Genomic DNA, 23,226 nt, shown 5'->3' with positions numbered 1-23,226 from the left:
ATTTAACACTTTAGCACAGAGATGAATAATTTGACCTACAAATGACCTTCACTGATCTAATAGTACTAGATGGAATACATAATAATTCTCTATCTTATCAATTATAGCCATTAATAGTATCAATAGGTCAGAGCAGTAGTCCATATAAAAGGGACAGTAAGCAATACATATGTGATTTTATTTCTTCAACTTCACATATACTTATCCATTCCAATATGGATATACTACTGTATTCCCCTTCCCAAAACACTGAACATTTAATATGGTAAGGAAAATTCAATCTGATGCAATGGACAGGCAATGCATCAATACTAATAAAATAATCAGCAGGTTGAAATCCTCCTGTTAATCCCTTCCCACAAAATAGGTGCAGTATTATACTCAAGGTTTTATGGTCTATATCCAATAACCTGCTGCCTGATTTCAGTTTTAAGTGTCTCAAAACCAAAGCAATCAGTTTGCTTTGAACTGCCAAACAAGTGATGTTTCTTTGGAACACTGGAAGGCCTAAAAGCAGGAAGGAAGGATTAGTGTAATTCAACGTATTATTCAATCTGAATTAAGCACATCTTTAGTCTATTCCACTGAAATAAAAGAGAATGAAAATATATTCATGATCATGAACTTGAATGATGTACTGCCCTGTCCATGTTTAACTCAATCCTAAATTGTCTGCTTAAAAAAACCAATTCTCTAAATTCAGTGTAAGTTTATTTTCAAATGACCAGGATAGATTTGGAGTCTTGATGTCTTCTGAGTTACAAATATATGGTATAAATATGAAACACAAGTTCTGATAACACTGATTGTCAGAAATTAGCTACTTGATACAATTAAATCTTGGCAAATATGACCTTAGGACCCTATCCTAATCATGACCTTACAGGAAGTTCATTAAAAGCAGCTCTGTTAGCCAGTTTAAGAGCTCTAAACAATCCAAGGAGGAAGCACAATGTAATTTAGATGTTCTTTATAAAGCCTTCAAGTAATAATGTTAATAAACAGAATGGAAATTTAATATTTTTCTTATGATAAAATATTAAACAGATTTCAAAAGCCAAGACAGTAGCACTGATGCCAGAGAATTCTTCTAACATCTTCTCAAGTGAACAAAAAATATACTTTTTTCACACGCACACATAAAAACAGTGCTTCTTCAGTTGAAAACGTAAGTGCCACAGCTAGTCTGTAAGAATCCAGCACTTTATGATTTGACTGGTTTACAATAATGTAAATAAAAAGCCATTCCAAAACCAACATTCTTCTACCACATTTCATACAAGCATAAATGACTTCTGTTGCAAAGGCCACTAATCATAAGCCAGCATTCTCCAAATCAGATACATGCCAGACTTCTATAAGCAATAAACTGCTTGATCCATGTCATTGCTGAGACTGCGGAAAACAAAAAGTATACAGTGGCCTTTCCATCAGTTTTAAGGCTGCAATACTACTGAACCTAGTGGGAATGAGTAAATATACTTAATTCTTAATGCAGTAATAATTCAAAACTTTGAAGCCAAGAGGAAAAACTAAAAATAATTATTTCATTATTCCAATTAGATACAATTACACATATATATTGTAAGCACACTGAATTCAATCTACTAGGGCCACCATATGGACTGCAAAACTCTGCCTGATCACTAGATTCTAGCAAACAGTTAAAGTTTTCTCTATCTCCTTGTTGCCATCTTTTTTTTTAATCCATTCAATCGTGTCTGATTCTTGGAGACTGTCTAGACAAGTCCCTGCAGTTTTCTTGGCAAGGTTGATTGGAAGTGGTTTGCCATTGCCTTCTTCCTAGGGCTGAGAGAGAGATACTGACCCAAGGTCCCCTAGCTGGCTTTGTGCCTAAGGTGGGACTAGAACTCAACATCTCCCGCTTTCTAGCCTGGTGCTTTAACCACTACACCAAACTGGCTCTCATGCTTCCATCTAGTGATGGTCCAAAGTTTTGCAGCCCACATTTCATAATAGCATTTTGTTTTCCTACTCTCCTCAAACTTAAACTAGAATAATCTTTCCATCTCCCATTATCAATAGTGTGGAATAGTCAAGAATAGTCAACCAACAAAAACTGTGGTTAGATAACCAAGAGCAAAAGCCCAGAACTTTAGACCTTTAGACTTTAGGGCCAGAAATAGTTCCCATAAGTCTTGGCTATAGTTCACAAAGCAGTTCCAAAACTTGAAAGGAAAGTGAATTTTCTTATGTGACAAAGAAATTGACTTCATGAAGAGTAATATTAATTGAATGTATTGTAATCAATTAGTTTAGTAATTTAACTGCATTTAACTTAAGTAAGGATTTTGTCCTGGTCTACCCACATCTTTGTTCTGTGTCTCTGGCTATTTTAACAGTGTACAAGGCACCAAGTGTTCTACAGTGTTTGAAATGCAGAAGTTTGGTGGTATTATACATGTAATTCAATATGCCAGTAGATACTTTCAAGACAGTAAATGTGGAAAATAGGATGAAAAATATGGTTACTCATTTATTCTCAGGAAGTATATGAGGAATGTTTCAATTTATTTATTTATTTTCTATCCCGCCTTTATTATTTTTATAAACGGAACAACAGCTAGAAGCCACATTTTTAGAAGCAGTGTGAGCGTGGCAGGGCTGAGGGTGGCTGCTGCTGGCAGGGGAGGGTGCAAGTGACTTACTGGAGCAACTTGTGACTTTCCCTACAGGCTTCCCCATTGACTTTGCTTGTGGGAAGCTGCCAGGGAAGGTTGCAGATGGTGACCACATGATCACAGGATGCTGCAACCATCACAAGTGTGAGCCAGTTGCCAAGTGCCCAGATTGTGATTACAAAACTGTGGGGGTGCTGTGATGGCCAGAACTTTGAGGGCTGGTCGTAAGTCTCCTTTTTCAGTGCCGTCGAAACTTCAAACACTTGCTGAACAAATGGTTGGTAAGCAAGGACTATCTGTATTAGGAAATTTTTGCACAACAGAATCACACTACCTCAAGACTGGTATGTACTTAGCAAGCCAGTTTAGTCTGGTATATTAAATTCTGCATATATTGTTAATAACCTGTACAGGCTGGAAAACATTTAATATTTCATAACTCTTTCTATGGTTTTTGGCAGGGATTATGCATATCACTGATATGCATAATCACCTCTCCAGTGAAGGAATAACAACATGTATTTTGAATATAATTAGGTTAAAACCTGGGTTTTTATTATGCTCAGAAAAGTTACACTTTTAAGCAAAATATGCTGCTTCAAAAAAATCCAGTTAAAAAAAACATCCAGGGAACACTATACCCAGTCAGCTAAAGCAGCTATTCCAGTTAAAATATTTTTTTTTCACATAAAGAACCTTCTCGCTGTTCTTGTATTTTCTAGGCCACCTTTTCACCTTCACTTATCCTCAGTGCACTTTTAAAGTAGGAATAATAGTCATATTCTTCTCCCAGAATCCTAAGAATTGTAGTGCTACAGGAGAAGATATAACAAAATTCTCAGTATTTCACCAAATTATCATTTCCTAGGATTATGCTGTATCCCCATCCTTCCTCCATAAATCTCAGGATAATAATCTTGGTTCTGATCCTTAACTACCCAAGCACCTGGCCCCTTGCTGGTAAGCCAGTGAGTTTAATGATGGATTTGAACCCAGGACTTCTTGCTCCTACACAACCTGCACTTTTGCTCAAAAACAGCTCAGCTCTAGTTAAAACAGAACTGCAGTCCCATTTTGTATGAGAATAATCAAATACTTAGCTGGTTACAGTCTCATATAGCTAAAAAAAAAACCCCTAAAAGCTGTTCTGTTTAAAAACAAAAGTATGTTCGGGTAGTGGAATCACTGTTAACTATTTCTAACGTTTGGGGGGAAAAAAGAGATTCCCCAAGTCTGTTTTTCTTCTTACATACTGTATATACCTGTTTAACAATAGCAATTAAATTGTAGCAATTTAAATATCAACAAGTATGTTATGAGACAACTTTTTGTGAATTAGAATCTATTTCTTAAGAGAATAATAATAATAATAATAAAAAATTGATGTTCACAGTGTTACAGAATTGCAGTGACTAAACACAAAAATCATGAACTATGCTTCCTTGGTTCATTTTAGTTACGAACTCTAAAAGCATACTTCAAAAAGCTGCCCTCAATCACACTTCACTGATATGTGGAACACATTAATTAAAGCTGCTCTAAGAATTATTGAAATAAATATGTCTGAAAGCACTTCAGAAAATACTCATTTTATTTATTTATCTATCAAATTTGTCCCCACCCATCTCCTCCCACTGGAGGAGAATTATTATATAATTCTTATTTCCATAAGAAGGGAACAGCACACAGATTTCTCCTTGAATGGCTGGCCTCTGTCCGAGGTGAAGACAACTTTTTTCACTAGGGGACCATATTCTTTCAAGTGTAACCTGCTGGGGCCACACAGTGGGCAAAGCAGAAGCAAACACTGCTTAAATTCAGAGTAAAATGAGTGGGAAAGCTTATTTTCCAACCCCATTTTTCTTGGACAACATCCTTTTCTCTCTTCTAAACAGCCTGCTGTAAAGATGATACAGATAATGCTAAACAAAGGTCTGAACTGCGTTCCTGAAGAACGTTTTTAAAATTAGGCCAAGGACTGCATGAAAAATCTCCAACTATTACAAAAACAAGAAGGAAGGCTTGCTCTTTCAATCTTTGCTGTTTTCAAGAATCAAATAAAGTAAACTACCAATTGCTACTGAATACATCTGAGACCTGTGTCATTAGTCATATTTGTCTGCAGTTCTAACAATAAAACCAGCAGTATATTACAAGAGATAGTCAATTTGTGTATTGATAACAAAGCTATGTAAATGTATTAGGAAAAGCTCCAACACAATTCAATTATATCAGAACTTGTAATGGGAGGAGGGGAGTGTAAATGGAAAGAAAAAAAAATATCTTTCTTAATTGAAGTTTTGAAGTTCAAAAGAAATTGTGTGCAGATAAGAGAGTCAGGCCAGAACAAGAAGTGTCACAATTAACACATCTGTGGATGCTAAGATAATGTAAGAAACTCACTTGCAGCCCTGGGTTACTCCAGAAAGTATGAGTATCAATTTATTAGTACTGTCTGCTCAGTTAAATTTCCCCTGACTAGATGGTTAGAAAATTCCTCATAATGTAACCCCCAAGAGGGTTACATTTAATGACCAAGCCTATGTTCACAGATTTCAAATGACAAGTTACTGGATTACTCATTGAAATGGAGAAGAGATGACTTTGCATGAAAATAAACCTTGCCCCAGAGCTATATTAGATGGTAAAAAATTCACAATCTATATTCAACTAATTTTTTATTCAGTGGCTATGGTCAATATTTCCCCAATCCTCTGAAGGAAAGTTTCATTTCCCCAGCACTGAATGTACTGTTGACAAGTGTTATTTTACCCATGTATGCACATATATGCAGAAATCTATGGTCTATGGTTCCTTGGACATCTGCATGGAATTATTAGCAGTGATTTATAGTTTATCTTTTAAGACACTGAGGACTGTCCTGACAAACATAAGCAAAGTTAATACTTTCATCCACATCAACAACCCTAACATGTGTGTGTGTGTGTGAGAGAGAGAGAGAGTGAGAGAGAGAATAGAAATTCTCATATTTCTATTAAAATAATTATTCAGTGTCTTTCTCCGTCTCTACACACAAGCAGAAAAATACAATAGCAACTCATGAAGAATAAATATAGATTGAAAGAGTACTCTACAAAGATATGTGGGGGAATACATAGGTCTTATGTACTGTGTGTGGCCACAAGAATCAGCCCTCAAGCTTACTGTCCTTCCTTTCATTTTGAATAATTCCATATTCCTTAGTCAATGGGTTTTGTAAAACATTGTTTGTAGTAAGTTGTGCAATCTAAAATTTTATTTCCAATGCAGAATTGACTAGACAGCTGCTATACTGGGCAGAAGAGGATGAAAAAGGAAATACAAAATCATCACGTATACTATTAAATAGGTGGGATTGGCTCTGTCTGCTTCTACCATCCCTCTTTTCCTTATGTCCAATGGCAACGTAAAGAATTACAGATACAAGTATTCTTAAATTAGTATTTCCCTTTGCACTTTCAAATTTATTCTATTCTGATTAGAATCTTAAATGCATATCCAGAATACTCACCATGGTTCAAAGCTGAATATGACAATTTCTCCTATTGCAGAGCCTTGTTGTCTCCAAATTACATGAGACAAATTTCCTGTTCTGTTTCATCTTGAAAAACTTATACATACCTAAAATGAAATCCTTTTATGACTGTGCCTAATAGTGTATTGCTTGTAAAAAGATTTAATTCAGGTGTTATATATGCACCATTTTGTCTGAACATCTAAAATACCTTGTAAATATCATCCGCTTACTAAATCCTTTTTCTATGAAAACCTACCACTTTGTCCCATCTATACAATTACAAAACAAAGTAAAGACTTTAGCTTTTGTTTGAACAGGTGTTAAAATGCAACCAGGGAATCAAAGAAACCCTTTGGGATTGAATTAATTCTCTGCTGAAAAGCTCAAGAATTTCAAAGCAATGATTCAAGTTCCTTACAGGAGCTTATCTAAATTAATAATTCTGAATTTAAAAAAAGAAAGAAGGCATTTTTAATTTTCTGTCATCACAAGCATTTTAAAAACATTTTAAGTAGAGCTGGCATTAATCAACCTATCCCACCATTTGAGGACAACAAACAGAGTCAGATGCAGTGCAATTTTTTTCAAACTACCCAAGCACACCTGGGAAAATTCCCATATACATACTTTCCCCCCTCCCTTGCCCAGAAACTATTATAAATCCATGATCAGAAATGGTAGATTTTACCTGCCTTGTACTCACAGGACTTTCCTGAGTAGCTATACAGTGACTGACCAGTTCAGATAAAATATTTTCATTGCATGTAATTTCAAATGTGTCATTACACAAGTAATCCCTGTTAATCCCTACATTTGTATTAAATAATTCAGGTATCAAAATTAAAAGATATATCGGTTCAGCCGGTATTTTGAATGATGCAAAAATTATGGTAGGGTGGCCCAGAAAGGTTGTGGAATATATTTAGTTATGCTCAGACAACTATGAATATTTGTTAAGACTTTGGGTTATAGCTAGAGGAATGAGGACATAGATCAATGACAGATTCAAAAAATACCAGCCTCCTCAGCTAATTTGTCACTCATTAATAACTACATGAACTGCTCTTTGGACTGTATTAACCACCCTAGAGCACAAAATGGTAATTGGTGAGGCAGCAGCATTCGTACTATATACTGAACACAGAAAGCGAGAGGTATACTCTCACCTACAAAAGCAGCTACTTTAAACAGCTGCTGGAGAAAGAGGCTCTTAAAAGATCCTAATTCTATTTACATTGTACCTCTCTTCAAGCATTTAGCTAAAATTTGTGGAGGGATGCAAATGCGATAGAGAACAGGACCTATTCCTTCCTTTCTCTGACCTTCATGAGTTCAGCTGGATCTCTGAACAACAGGTGTACAGAACCAGCTTGAATGCAAATGCAGTTCTCCATGATTATTAAGTTCCTTCTAGGTTCAAGTGGTTTAACACCAAACTTGTAATCAGATTAGGGTTCCTCTGAGTCAAGATCAACTATTGGTGAATCCATGGATAGACCCATACACTTTCCTTGGCAACAGTATGGAAATGGTTTACCATTGCCACCTTCTGTAATGTTTTTCAACTTCCCAGTCTAGCCTACAGCCTTGCTATTTATTCTCTGATAGTCTTGCATCCAAGCCCAGACAAGGTCAGTCATGTGCTACCCCCATTCTTCAATTTCAGTTGTAATCCTTTATTTTGGGGTGGACATTCCAAATAAGTTGATCTTATCTTAGTACCAGTAACACTGACTTATCTGGAATATCCAGACTAAAACAATACAGAATTGTTGTAATACAGTATTTATTATTTCTGGTCCCACAAAATGTTCACATGACCATTCCTACTTAAGACTAGCCAGTAACCACAATATGAACCAACAACTAATCAGAAATGACCACTTAGGGATCACATAACACAATTAGGGAAAGAAGAGCCATCAGCTACAGTTAAGGAGCTACATGGATGACTCCTACTCTCACTTTAAAATTTAAACAAATAGACAAATAACAAATCAACAATGGCCTTCCAAAAACTGGTAAAAACCTGGCTTTTTCAGATGGCCTCTTGAGATTGATTGTGGAGCCAAAGGCACTTATATATTTCTTATGATAGTTCTAGTAAATCAAAGTAATGTGTTATTTATTACTGTTATTTTACTATCTGTAAACCACCTGGATTCCACTGGGATTAAGGCAATGGAGAAATTGCATACATACATGCATACATCTGTCTACAGTACAAATATACACAACACAGGGTTTACCAAAAATCAGGCCCCATAGACAAATTATATAAATTACATTAAATGTTCAAATTGGTTGCTATTTTCTTCTAAACACTTACTTGCTTGACGCATGGTATTTGAACATTCTTAAGAACAAGAACATTTTTTCTGAAAAAAATATTTAATAAAATTAATAAAGCATATTAAAATTGGCCTATGGGGCCTGGATTTTGGTACACTCTTTATATAAAACCACAAACTGGCTGTCAAATATCAATGATATATCAAATATCTCAAATATCATAATCATTTCCTTGATTATGAGTCTTTTTCTAACTATATTTCATTCTGCATAAAGTCAAATATCTCAAATAAATATAATTATAATCAAACAGTTCAACATAGCCCTGGATTTTAAAACAACTTCTAAAGCACTATTTGATTTTTTTTTAACATTAAAAATCTATTTACCAATTCTTCACTAATGCAAAGTACCATTTCTGATGATTTTACCTTCTGATTTTCTCAGATTTCCTTTCTCTAAATGAATTGATACAAATGTCTTTGCATACAAGAATAAAAAAATGCACTGAAAGTATGCAAGAATTTTCTTTCACCGGATCTTCTATATGCTATGATGCATCTTATAGAAGAGGACAACATGGCTGAAGATACTACATGATGAAATATATGGAAGCATTAAACTATTAGATCTATATCATTAAAAGATTTCCACTATTTTATACTTATTTTTCAATGTATTGGAGTAAACTGGAATTAAATAAACACAATAGCAGCAAGTTTATAAAAGCTCAGGCTTTTTAAATACAAAGTTTTGGAGGAGCAAGTGGGCATTTTCATCAAATCAGGTGAAAGAAAGTCAGGTAAGTAGATTCCAACTAATTTTTTATTTCTGACTAGAAATGCTTAGCCCTAAAGAATGCATAATGCAGTTCTAATCCCATAATAATAAATTATTAGTCGGAACGTACTAGAAAACCAGTGGTGGTTGTCACATATTACTGTTTTCTTAGCTCAAACAGCAAAGGCACATATACTGTATGGGACAGTACAGTCTATCCCACATTTTGTATTCAGTAGCTTCTGCAGTATTTAATGTACTTACTAACAATAGCAAAGGACTGAAAGTATGAATGCAAAGATAACTGAAATAAACTAATCATTACATAAATTAGTGTGCAACAAACTGTTACGTTCTTAAATAAGTGGACAATCTATAAATTCTGGTTGGTCACGCAGAAAAAAAAGATGGACTAGCTGTAAAAGAGTTCTTAAGGAAAAATCTTGAGTCATTGTATACTCAGTACTGGAAAAAGTATAGTGTACATCACCTCTCTATTATATGGTGACAGCAGATTATTGCAACTTTAAGGAAATATACAGGAAATTAATAGAATATTTCAGAGAAAAGGAATGAAAACATTTTTTAATTTATTTTTTAAAGAGATTTATATAGCTGCCCAAATCACTCATGGTGACTCCAGACAGTTTACAAAAATAAAGCCCCAAATACAAAACCCACTACACCCCCACCCCCAGGCAGCAACAATACATTCAAACAAACCACTTGATGGGCTCTGCATCATATGCTCCTGTGCAGTGTAGTTTCATGGTTCTCTGCTTACTAAGTGGTGTTGCTCTTCTGGTATCATATTCCTCAGAGCCAAGAGTGACAATAATTTGATTTTTGGTGCTATGGAGAATCGAATGTGATAGGTTCTCCTATAATCCAACATTATGATGAACCAGTTCAGTAAGGAATCCACAATGGATACTTAAACTTTTTGAGAAAGCTTTGTGCATACCCACAACCCATCCTCACAACAATCTTCTTTCAAGTGGAATTCCTAGTCTCTTGTTAATACATTTAGAATGGAATTCCTAAAGGATGTGCGTCTACACTTTAAGAAACACAACAGGAAAAATGTTTCACAAACTATTATAATAAAAAGTGGATATTTCACACTCTCAAGTATAAGAATCTTGAAAGATATTCTCTGAATTACAGGATTTACTCCTTTTATTGTGCTGACATTCCTTTAATTTTACAACTCATCATGTGAAATCTCTAAAATGGTTTCTTTCAAAAATAATGTGGTATTAAAGGGAAAAAAAGCCCTTCAAAACATCTACCAAAATTTTGATTAACATAAAAATTATCAATTGGAAAGCATAAAAACACTACAAGTATATAACTTAATTTTATTCTATAATTACCTTCATTTTCTTAACACTAAATCCAGTTTTATTCCTTACTCAAACCTCTGCAAGTTTTAAAACAAATGCCTCCAGAAGTCTCCCACTGGCTCCAATATGCTTCCTCTAGATCTTTATCGCCTTTGTTATTGTCTCTCATTAATACACCAGAGGTAAAAAGGCAGCATCCAAAACTTATGGCTAACATGCAGCTCAGCTCAGGTACATAATCAAGCAGAGAATCAGTCCATAGTGTGTTCTTTCTCCTCCTGGCAACAGTTTTTCTAAGCACATGTTACTCACTGAAACATGTTCCTGCAAGCAAGACTTCAACACTCCACATAAACTAACAGAACAACAGCTGTTACTGAACTAATTCTCTAAGTTTTGAGGGGGTTTTAAAGGTTTTTTTGTCCTTTTCTGTGAAAAAGATGAAAACAGGTATTAACTGTTGTTTAACATACAGATGAAACCAAGGAATTCTTGTATGCAAAATATAATCTCTAAATATTATGAGGAATTGATTAATTTTCTGTACAAGGCTAGGGCAAATTAAACGGGAGCATAACTGAAACATACTCCTGGTGAATTTTTGTACTTTTATTAGTTTTTTTTAAAAACAAAACAATGCAAATGTTTAAGATTCCTTAAAATTTAGAGTAGTGCTTAGCTATGGTCTGAGGAAGGAGCAAAATGTATACCAGGGAGTTTTATAAAATTCAGTAGAGCTGATGCTTTTCCTGTTGTCCCTTACACCTGCTACAGTACTAGTTTTGGACCCCAGCAGCAGCACTGCTGCAATGCATTTCGATCCCATTTGCACACGCTTATCAAGCAGCATTGTAAAGGGTTGGAAGCTGAGCAGCTGTATTATTCAATATGATTGAAGGCAACCAAACTTTATCTGCCATGATACTTTTGAAATAAAATATGGTGACCTGCACCAATCAGAGGTGAAAAAAAATGTTTGGTCCTGCATCAACTGCTTTATTGCCAGATGCCATGTCAGGCTGCTTGCTCAACAGATGACTGGAAAATTGGTATCTGAAGCAACACTGCTGGGGAACACACCTATAGTACCACATACTTCAGAAAGATATACCGAGGGCAATTTGCCAAGGGTCCTCAAAGAACCAGGCCTTCAAGAATTAGAGCTGTAAGTTGAAAATGACTGACTGACTGCAAGTTTTATATGCCTTTTACATGTGGAGTATATAAGCACTACAAAACCAAAGAATATACATGTAATATTTATCATATTTATCATAGCTGTCTGTATAAAAAAGGGGAAAAAAACATGCAATTCGCACTCATTTTAGTTTAGCTAATTACAGTACAGGGAACAAGCATATCAGTGCCTACTATTTAAGTTGCCCAGCACCTTTGAGTGTAATGGTTATTTTCAACATTTACAGTATTTGCATTGCAAAGCAGTAATTATTGAAACTAAATTTCTCCATAATTGGTTTGTTCTTCAGAATACTATGATTTTAGATGTTTTGGTAAATAATTATGTAAAAGGTAAATTAAAGCATAATGAAAACTTCCATAGCAACCTGATATCAGCATAAAAGGAAACAATAACTTGCAAATTAAAGTTTATGTTTGTTAGGCCAAATCTCAATAGTTTAAACATCCAAAAGCACATTCCAAAATCACCTATGCCATATACTTTTAAGATAATTGACAGAAAATGCTGATTAACTGTCATAAAAATCATGATGATCATTTTATTCACCCCTATTACTAGAAGGAACAGAAAAGATAAACTAAAAACAATAAATAAAGGCAAAATAAAAGAATGCGGACAGAAGCAAATGCCTTAGAATGCAAAAATTTGACAACTGAATATGAAATTATTTAAACTGAGATAAGACAGAAAACACAGGATGACAGGATACAAAAAAAATTGAAATAAAAACCAAGATTTTTACTTTGGAAGAGATAGTAACATCAGCATCTGTCAAAGGAACAGAAGAATAGGATGAAATGAGTAAAGGTGTTTTGAAAGTTCAACCTGCCAGTGAATTTAAGAGGACATAACAAGTCAAAATGATTAACAAAAGATGATGATGGCAGTTCCTAAGAAGTAAATAAGGTTAGCGGGTAAACAATAATACCAGGAGGCTGAATTAAAGAAACTAAAGTGCCAATGGTTAGCTCAGAGGCTGGATCTCCCTTGCAGCCCACTAAATGCCCAAGTACCCACCAATGTTGTCCCACCACTCAGTGTCAAAAGAAGAAAAGAAAAAGACAGAAAAAGTCTGTTACACAGCTGTTGCCATTTTTAAAGTGGCTTATTTTATTTTTGTACAAAAATTGCCCCTTCCTCTAATAATGACACGTTCCCCACCCATTCATGTCATGTACAGGTAGTCCTCATTTAGCAACCACAATTGGGACTGGCAACTCGGCCATTAAGCAAAGTGGTCACTAAGAAACCGCAATTGTGCTTATGTTTTCAGCTTTCCTTTGCTTTACAGACCTGCGAAAGTTGTAAATGAAAGTTGTTACTTTTTCATCACCATCGTTAACTGGTTGCTAAACAAGGACTACCTGTACATCCCATTCAAACCCGCATTTCCATGTGTGAGTGCACACACGCACACTATTAACCTCCAATGCTTGCAAGTATGCTGGGGAGGGAAAGCAGCTTTATTCTGCCCCTCCCCTAGTAATCAGCTTTACTATTTCTTTATTGTTGAGACCCTGGAGAACCAACAACAGAATTGGGGCCTGTAGGTTGGGTGAGCCTGTCATTGTAGTTTATTCTTGCATGTCTAGGGTTATGTGGTTTAAGTTAGATTGCCCTCAGCTGCCATTGTGCTACTATCATGTTGCTGTTGCTTTGTTATTTATTCTTCTTCTGTTGGTTTCTTGACCTTGCGTTCGCCGAGTCACAATGATGAGAAGCGAGGCTATGTAAATCGGTATAATAAATAAATAAATGATAGCCCCAACTTATCCCCTCACTCTTACCCTCCTTCATCATTGTCCCTCAGTCGGAAAATGCAGTTGCTGACAAAGCTACTCAGGCCCAACATGGCAACCGCTCTGGCCATCGCTCTGCAAAGACTCTATGGTTGACAACAGAATCCGCTCAGATCCTGCCACCTGCAGGGCCAGTGTTTTGCAAAGCTGAATCCTAGCATCTTCCTACACTCCCAGAATTTAAGCAGCCCAATTAGCATCCTCATTTTAATTATGGCAGCAGCAGGGAAGGGAAAAGAAATGGGGTGCAAAACAGGAGGTTGAGGTCTGCATGAAATCTACTGGGTTCCTTCCCTAGTGTTATAACTACACCAATCATCCCCAGCCAGCATAATCATTTTGGGTGAAAATAACAGAAGTGCTGAAGGACAATGTTTGGGAAAGGTTACATATGGCTGCTGTGCCATCATACTCCATCTCTCATCCTCCCTCTTCCCTTTGATCTCACAGAGCTATGGCTAAATGAGGCCAGATACAAAGCAAAAATCTGGTATCAGGTTTCAAATTTATTTAATATTTTATTTACTAGATATATACCCTGCCTTTATTTTGCATCTCTCAAGGCAATTAATGTTCCCTCTTTCTATTTTACCCATAAGAATCCTGTGAGGTGGGTTGAGCTGAGCGAGAGTGAGTGGCTTAAAGTCACCCAAGTGGCTTTAATGCCAAGGGAAGACTAGAACTCATTAGACTCCAAGTGTTTCCAGTACTGAGATAAAGAACTGAACTCTCTTCATAAAAACAAGTCAAGGAGGCTGCTGGAGTCATGACTCAACCATTTCACCTCTAGATAACTCATTCTGTCAATGGATCTGAGGTCACCATCTTGGACACAGCATTCCCTGCAAGAAGTTTGTAGTGAAAAAGGGGTGGGTTAACTAATACATGCGACCCACAAAAAGCAAAGGGTAGCTACAGATGCAGAAACACCATTTCTGATCAACACTAGATCTAGCTTTTTCAATCTAGCTATGTTTTCTGAAAGTTACTGTTAGATCTTATTAATTTTAAAAATAGAAAAAACATGAAAGATTTACAGAGGACATTTTCTTTAAGGGAGGAAAATATTACACATACATCCATTTTTGGATGGTCATAAGCCAAAAGAAAATCCTTTAAAATTTCATTTGTTTCAATGGAATAGAGTTAAACACCAATAGAGTTACCATTCCCACTACAGTTAAAAAAAAATGCTTCAAAAACAGACAAGGCACTGCATAGGTCTCTACACTTTTAGGAACATTAAGCAAGATCTTCAAAGATTTTTATCTCAACTGCACAAAGAACAGACATTTGTTCCCCAGTGAATTCTGGGGGCAGGAGTTACATTGTGATCTTATCTCAGGTTTGGAAAAACAGCAGTATTACTAGTTTGCTCACTCATTTTTCTGCCTACTGATTAAGTTTGTCCCCATTAAGAGTTCCTGTTTCCAATATTTATTTCAAAGTATGAGCCACCCCTCTGATTCATTTTTTGAACTACTATCTTAAGTCTTTTGTCCTGTTCCTCAGTTTTCAGTTTCTTGTCCTTCTAAACTGACTCTAAATGAAATGCATGCCTTATTTATTGAAAGTATACAAAACGTATCAAGGAGAAAAGTTGTCTGGTATTTCACTGATTTGTCTGAAGAAATAATGATTTGAGGCTCCACAGCTGTAACTATCAGGTTGAAAACTTTTCAGAGGCCAGATGTGGGGCCATTGACCCCATTTAGACTGTTGTGTAAAGAGGAACATTCAAAAAGAAGGTGGGGCCATGATACAAAAGTGGGCCAGGGTAAAAACGAAACTTGATTTAATTTAAATTTACTTAACATTAAGTTACATTAAATAAAATTAATATGATTTTTACCCATAGACACGTTTTATTTATCCTGTCACATTAAAAATTACAGCTTGGTAGCAATTTTTGGAGCACGCTTAGAGGCTACATGTGGCTCTGGGACCTCAGTTAACATAACCTTTAATTTAAAGTTAATCACACTTATGTTTTACATAATGTGAAGAAAAGTTGTTAAGAACAAAAAGAAATCAATTAAAGCTTTCAGGTTAGAGGGATATCATAGATCAGCACTCTTCAGCTGTATTGGCCAGGATTATATGTGCTATAATCCAATATATCTGGGAAGTGTATGCTTGAGGAATGCTGCCAGATTTATAATCCTTTTACTTCTTATGTATTTCCTTTTAATCAGCAAGGTTGCCTTGGGTCTGAATTCTTCAAGATAGTATATCTGCCAAAGGTCTGTTTTGCTGGCCTTGAGAAAAGTAGATTTATAAATGATATAAAAGGCCTCATCCTCAGCAAAATCCAAGGCATGCCTCTATAACCCTTAAACATTTTTCATCCCCTCTGCAAATCTTGCTATAACTCTCCCCTAACATAATGCAGATCCAGAAATTTCACTGCTGATATTGACAGTGCTAAAAAATTCATTACTATGTAATTTTATTTTAAAAGCAATTAGACTTTCTGCTGCTTTTGTGCTCCAAAATGAGAGGGAAGTGAAAGGTCTACAGCCAGATATTATTCACCATGAAAGAGGAGCACATTTTTTCCGTTCTGAGAAGAATATTATACACATCACACATTCATTAGCATTACTATTTAATGTATCACTAAATAATTAAGAATGGACAGAAGACCTTATTTGATGGATTAGACACAAGACTATTGAGCTATTGAAAGAATCTGCTCTGGAAGGATAGTTAGCTGGAACAAATTTTCAGAGCCAGAAAAATTCCAACTCAAGAGTTCCGCCTATGAAAACAGATCCATCAGTAGAAATACAACAGATCCTATTAGCAGAAGTCTAATCCTCATCCTCAGATTTTCCTATGATATTTCAACTGTATGGGTTACCTATAGGTTTTAACAAGATTAGTGGACAGATAGCAAAATCCCTATTGATAAAAAATAGTTTAGATTTAAAGATACTATGAAATACATGTGGTCCTCATTTAACGACCATTCAGCGACCGTTCAAACTTACAATGGCACTGAACAAATGGTAGTTATGACCAGACCTCGTAGTTATGGTCATCACAGTGTCCTCTCAGTCAAGTGATTGTAGTTTGTGACCTTCCCTGTTGGCTTCACACAAGCAAAGTCAGTGGGGAAGCTGGCAGGAAGTTGGAACTCGTGGTCATATGAGGTCCTCACTTAATGACCTCTGCAGTCCTCACTTAATGATGGCAACCAAGACTGCCAGCACTACCATTGCTAAGCAGCACTGTCATGTGGTTTTTCAACTTATGACGCATCTCTTAACGATGGAGTTTCCAGTCCCAGTTAGCGTTGTTAAAAGAGGACTACCTGTATGTCTTTAGTTAGCTGAGCAACTCTGATTCTGTCATTAGCTAGACCAAGATAAAATAAATACACACGCATAAACACAAACAGAGACTGGAACTGGGTACGTTTGGGTCTCTGAAATTGGAACCTGAAATGAAGCAAGCAAAAGGGATCAGAAATAATCAGATGGTTCTTAGGTGGAATGGCAGAATACAAAGTCAATAAATAAATGTCGTAATATTTATTACAAGATTTGTTAAAGATAAAGTCTCCTCTGACTATAACTGATGAAAATCAGTGAAATGTTTTTCTAACATTTTGAGGTGCGTACAGTATATGTACATGTGTATAACTAACTAAGTAACAAGGGTTGTACATTGTCCAGAGCCATAAAACATTCATTTCACATGTTTAACTCTCCATTCCTCCCAATGGTCCTTCTTATCCACTTTGGAAGTGCAACCCCCTTCAGCATGCTGTGTAACAAGTGAAGTGGTCCTCTAGAGCAGTGTTTCTCAACCTCAGCAACTTTAAGAGGTGTGAACTTCAATTCCCAAAATTCCACAGCCAGCAAACACTGCTCTAGACACTGGAAGCTGCACACTTCTGACAATCGTTCTTAAGCCATATCAGTCCAGTGGGTACTCTGCACTCCTTTGCTATGCATTTAGGGCTGCTTAGAGTTGAACACTCCCGTTTTTTTATGCTAATGATTCCAAATCTAAAAAATAAAAGCCACTAAGCTTCTCTTCTAGCTTTTCCTCCTGAATGTGTGTTTTCTGGTAACAAGAAAGGAAACAGAAGCAGTGGGTAAATGCAAGGCAGGAAAGCAGCAACAGCAGGACTCTCGCAAAGTTCTGGTAATATGGCAGGATGACTACACAACAAAGAAGCCCCTTCTGTGAGCTGGCATGACAACATTTATAAACAAGGATATGACCAAATTCAAAAAAGAAACAATTAGCTAGTCACCATACATGCCACCTGAAATCTTAATCTCTATAAAGAACAGAGATAAAGTAGACTTTTCTTGGTGGTATGGAAGGTTTTCAAGAGGGTTACATCAGCAGTGGACAATTTAAGGACCTTGGGGCAGTGCAACCACCCAAAAGTTTAGACAGCATTGACAGACCCTTTCAGAGTTGTAATTTTAAATATGTCAGAAAATCATTCAATACATTTAGGGGAGAACATAAAAAAAAAAAACACAAAATTTATTTTTTTTGCAAGCTCCTATTAGATTTCTGGATCTTTTTTTAACCCAGTGTTTTAGCCTTTGTTATTATGGACAGGTATTGCATTAATGAGAGCCAGTTTGATGCAGTGGTTAAGGCATCAGGCTAGAAACCAGGAGTCCATGAGTTCTAGTCCTGCCTTAGACATGAAGCCAGCTGGGTGACCTTGGGCCAGTCCCTCCCTCTCAGCCCTAGGAAGCAGGCAATGGCAAACCACTTCTGAAATCTTGCCAAGAAAAATGCAGGGACTTGTCCAGGCAGTTGCCAGAAGTCAGCAATGACTTGAAGGCACCAAAAATGAATGAATGATTTTAAAAATCAATAGTGCAAAATTAACAACAAAAGCAGTAGAATGCAAAAAATCACCACAGAAGTCTGCAAAAAACCTGCAATTTCTAAATTTATCTCAGCTTGGGTAATAATTTCTCATGCAAGCAATAGCTCTGACTTCCACAGGAATACCTCCCATGACAAATGGTTTATTATGATACATGACACAGAATGGAAAAAACAGACTTCATGCCCTGCAGCAACCCGCTGTCCTCCCACAAAACAATAAAAACAAAACAGACAAAATCAGAAGCCCAAAGATGCTCTGTCACTTCTACTTGGCTCTAGTATATTGTTAACATATAAATACATCTACCATGCATTCAAGAATCTTTCATTTTTTTAAAAAAAACATACAGAGTAATGTAATATCTATATATCTGTGTGTGTGTGTGTGTGTGTGTGTGTGTGTAATTTTATTTTGTGGGAGAATTTTATTAAATAATGCAGTGTTTCAGGAAGGAAGGTTTTTTAAGCATAGTATGGAAAAAGAATGTTTTCTCCAACCATCATAAAAAAAAAAAGATTTAGTATCAAAATTAGGAGACACCAAGAAACGTACACATATTCTGACTGTTGGAATAATTTATTTAGACTAAAACCAAATTTTAATCTTTATCTTTAATCTACAACAAGCAGTTTCATTCTAATAGAACCCAACTCATGTATTACATCCAAATGCTTTTGGCTGACAGCAACCAACCAACCAATCAAGGCATTAAATGATTGGTTGTATAATACATTATTGGACCAGGATTTGCTGTTGGGGTAGGAATTCTGGATTTTTGTTTTCAAATTATGCTTCAACTTATTTTAGGGCCTCCACTACATTTTTCATGCATTCTTTCACAAAATCCTGCTGATTTCCAGCAACTGTTCTTGAAGCTGGAGAAGTCGAATTGCAGCCAGCCTTAAAGGTTACTCACCCTTGGCTGGAATAAAAGCCTTAGCTTCCATCAAACCAATATTACTTACTCAGCTATGCTTGTGTCAATTTCAGATAAATTAACATCATGCTGACTTGTTACTCTGGTATTTTGGCAAAGTAAAGGGGCAATTTTCTTATATTTAGGGCTATCTCTTCAATGCAAATAGCCCCTCAATAACCTCTTCTGATTTATGGTCACTTTCATAAGAAAAGGCAGGTAGTTCTCTTCCCAGCAAGCGCTTGCCTGAGATTCATTTGTGCCTTCAACAGCTTTCAGGATTCTCGGTGTCTTGAACAGCATCTTTCTAAAAAGGGATCTAAGGAAGCAAAAGTTTATGAAGGATATATTAAGGGGGTTTAAGTTTCTGGCAATTGATCTATATGGAAATAACCTCTGAAATCTTTGATACTCTCACACATAGCAAGAATTTCTTTTTGCTGGGAATGTACCAATGGCAAGCTTAGATGTCTTAAACGGCAGTTGTTATGTTGGACGGTATCACCTATGCTAAAATAATCATTTAGCCTAGGAGCAAGAGTGGAAACAAGGAAAAAGCTTTTTCCTGAGAAGCTGTTGTTGGGGAATCAAGTATGCTGTGCATTTGAAATCCCCTTCATTTGTTCCTATTCAAGACAATCAACAATTGCTTTGATTATTCTGGTATTTTCATTCCCTTCTGTATTTAATTGATAGAACCATTCTATACACGACACATCTGCAAGAGACAGAAGCGGAATGCAGTGTTCCTGTCCTAACAGTCAGGAATCACGCTGAGACGAGGAATAGGTCTCTAGTGTTTATTACTGCTACGTAAGACGGAAAATCCTGACAAACTGAAGAAGCGTGGGAAAAACCCAGACAGATAAACCCCAAAGGTTAAGGCGGGTCTGTTCTGTGTCTCTTTGAATGGCTGCTCAACTCCTCACTACTACGCATGCGTTTTCCCCCCTGGATAGGGGCCCCCTCCTGCTCACCATCAGTGCTCATGACAGTTCCAGACTCACTAGGCAGAAAACCTTTCTCAGCAGAGAAACAATTATGTCCAGGAATTCATATGAATTGCAATTCTACAGAATTATAAGCTAAGTACAATTAGGATTGAATTGCTAAAGTGTGCCAAGTTTTATTTTCTAGTTACAAAATTAAGAAGCATTATAGGTTGGTAGGCTTTGGCAGCTGACAAGAAAATGGTCTGAAGTACATATTAATCACACAAGGCTATGCCTTCTACTTTCAGCAAACGATTGTTACTTTGTCGTGGTGCTGGAGCCTGAGCACCTCAATGATGCCATGAGCTAAACCGTGAAGGGCCACCCAAGACGGGAAGGTCATGACAGAGAGGTCAGACTAAATGCGATCCCTGGGGAAGGTAATGGCAACCCACCCCAGTATTCTTGCCATGAAAACTAAATGGATCAGTACAACCAGAGATATGTCAGTATACCATCGGAAGATGAGACCCCGAGGTCGGAAGATGGTCAAAATGCTACTGGGGAGGAACAGAGGATAAGTTCAACTAGCCCCAGACGTGATGACGCAGCTAGCTCAAAGCCGAAAGGACGGTTAGCGGCCGACGGTGCTGGTGGTGAACGGCGAATCCGATGTTCTAAGGATCAACATGCCATTGGAACCTGGAATGTAAGATCTATGAGCCAGGGCAAATTGGATGTGGTTATTGGTGAGATGTCAAGATTAAAGATAGACATTTTGGGCGTCAGTGAACTGAAATGGCCTGGAATGGGCCACTTCACATCAAATGACCACCAGATCTACTACTGTGGACAAGCGGACCACAGAAGAAATGGAGTAGCCTTCATAATTAATAGTCAAGTGGCTAAAGCAGTGCTTGGATACAATCCAAAAAACGATAGAATGATCTCAATTCAAATTCAGGGCAAGCCATCTAACATCACAGTGATCCAAATATACACCCCAACCACAGATGCTGAAGAAGCTGAAGTAGAACAGTTCTATGAGGATCTGCAGCACCTACTGGACAACACGCCTAAAAGAGACGTTATTTTCATCACAGGAAACTGGAATGCTAAGGTGGGCAGTCAAATGACACCTGGAATTACAGGTAAGCATGGCCTGGGAGAACAAAACGAAGCAGACATAGGCTGATAGAATTTTGCCAAGACAACTCACTCTGCATAACAAACACTCTCTTCCAACAACCTAAGAGACGGCTTTATACATGGACTTCACCAGATGGACAACACCGAAATCAGATTGACTACATCCCTTTGCAGCCAAAGGTGGTGGACATCTATACAGTCGGTAAAAACAAGACCTGGAGCTGACTGTAGTTCTGATCACGAACTTCTTATTGCGCAATTTAGGATCAGACTAAAGAGATTAGGGAAGACCCACAGATCAGCTAGATATGAGCTCACTAATATTCCTAAGGAATATGCAGTGGAGGTGAAGAATTGATTTAAGGGACTGGACTTAGTAGATAGGGTCCCGGAAGAACTATGGACAGAAGTCCGCAACATTGTTCAGGAGGCGGCAACAAAATACATCCCAAAGAAAGAGAAAACCAAGAAGGCAAAATGGCTGTCTGCTGAGACACTAGAAGTAGCCCAAGAAAGAAGGAAAGCAAAAGGCAACAGTGATAGGGGGAGATATGCCCAATTAAATGCAAAATTCCAGAGGTTAGCCAGAAGAGGTAAGGAATTATTTTTAAACAAACAATGCGTGGAAGTGGAAGTCGACAATAGAATAGGAAGGACAAGAGACCTCTTCCAGAAAATTAGAAACATCGGAGGTAAATTCCAGGCAAAAATGGGTATGATCAAAAACAAAGATGGCAAGGACCTATCAGAAGAAGAAGAGATCAAGAAAAGGTGGCAAGAATATACGGAAGACCTGTATAGAAAGGATAACAATATCGGGGATAGCTTTGACGGTGTGGTCAGGGAGCTAGAGCCAGACATCCTGAAGAGTGAGGTTGAATGGGCCTTAAGAAGCATTGCTAATAACAAGGCAGCAGGAGACGACGGCATCCCAGCTGAACTATTCAAAATCTTGCAAGATGATGCTGTCAAGGTAATGCATGCTATATGCCAGCAAATTTGGAAAACACAAGAATGGCCATCAGATTGGAAAGAATCAACTTATATCCCCATACCAAAAAAGGGAAACACTAAAGAATGTTCAAACTATCGAACAGTGGCACTCATTTCACATGCCAGTAAGGTAATGCTCAAGATCCTGCAAGGTAGACTTCAGCAATTCATGGAGCGAGAATTGCCAGATGGACAAGCTGGGCTTAGAAAAGGCAGAGGAACTAGAGACCAAATTGCCAATATCCGCTGGATAATGGAAAAAGCCAGGGAGTTTCAGAAAAACATCTATTTCTGTTTTATTGACTATTCTAAAGCCTTTCACTGTGTGGACCATAACAAATTGTGGCAAGTTCTTAGTGGTATGGGGATACCAAGTCATCTTGTATGCCTCCTGAAGAATCTGTATAACGACCAAGTAGCAACAGTAAGAACAGACCACGGAACAACGGACTGGTTTAAGATTGGGAAAGGAGTACGGCAGGGCTGTATACTCTCACCCTACCTATTCAACTTGTATGCAGAACACATCATGCGACAAGCTGGCCTTGAGGAATCCAAGGCTGGAGTTAAAATCTCTGGAAGAAACATTAACAATCTCAGATATGCAGATGATACCACTTTGATGGCTGAAAGTGAAGAGGAACTGAGGAGCCTTATGATGAAGGTGAAAGAAGAAAGTGCAAAAGCTGGCTTGCAGCTAAACCTCAAAAAAACCAAGATTATGGCAACCAGCTTGATTGATAACTGGCAAATAGAGGGAGAAAATGTAGAAGCAGTGAAAGACTTTGT

At 37.1% G+C, this 23,226-nt stretch overlaps 1 protein-coding gene across 6 annotated transcripts in view; it reads right to left on the bottom strand.

Annotated features, from left to right (window-relative positions):
- LRRC8D (leucine rich repeat containing 8 VRAC subunit D) overlaps nucleotides 1-23,226 on the bottom strand; it is a 72,573-nt gene that overhangs the window by 3,359 nt on the left and 45,988 nt on the right. The gene's annotated exons all lie outside the window — the stretch shown is intronic.

Source organism: Candoia aspera, chromosome 3, assembly GCF_035149785.1.
Source record: "Candoia aspera isolate rCanAsp1 chromosome 3, rCanAsp1.hap2, whole genome shotgun sequence".
Taxonomy (NCBI): Eukaryota; Metazoa; Chordata; class Lepidosauria; order Squamata; family Boidae; genus Candoia; species Candoia aspera.
This window is presented reverse-complemented; position numbering and strand designations above follow the sequence as displayed.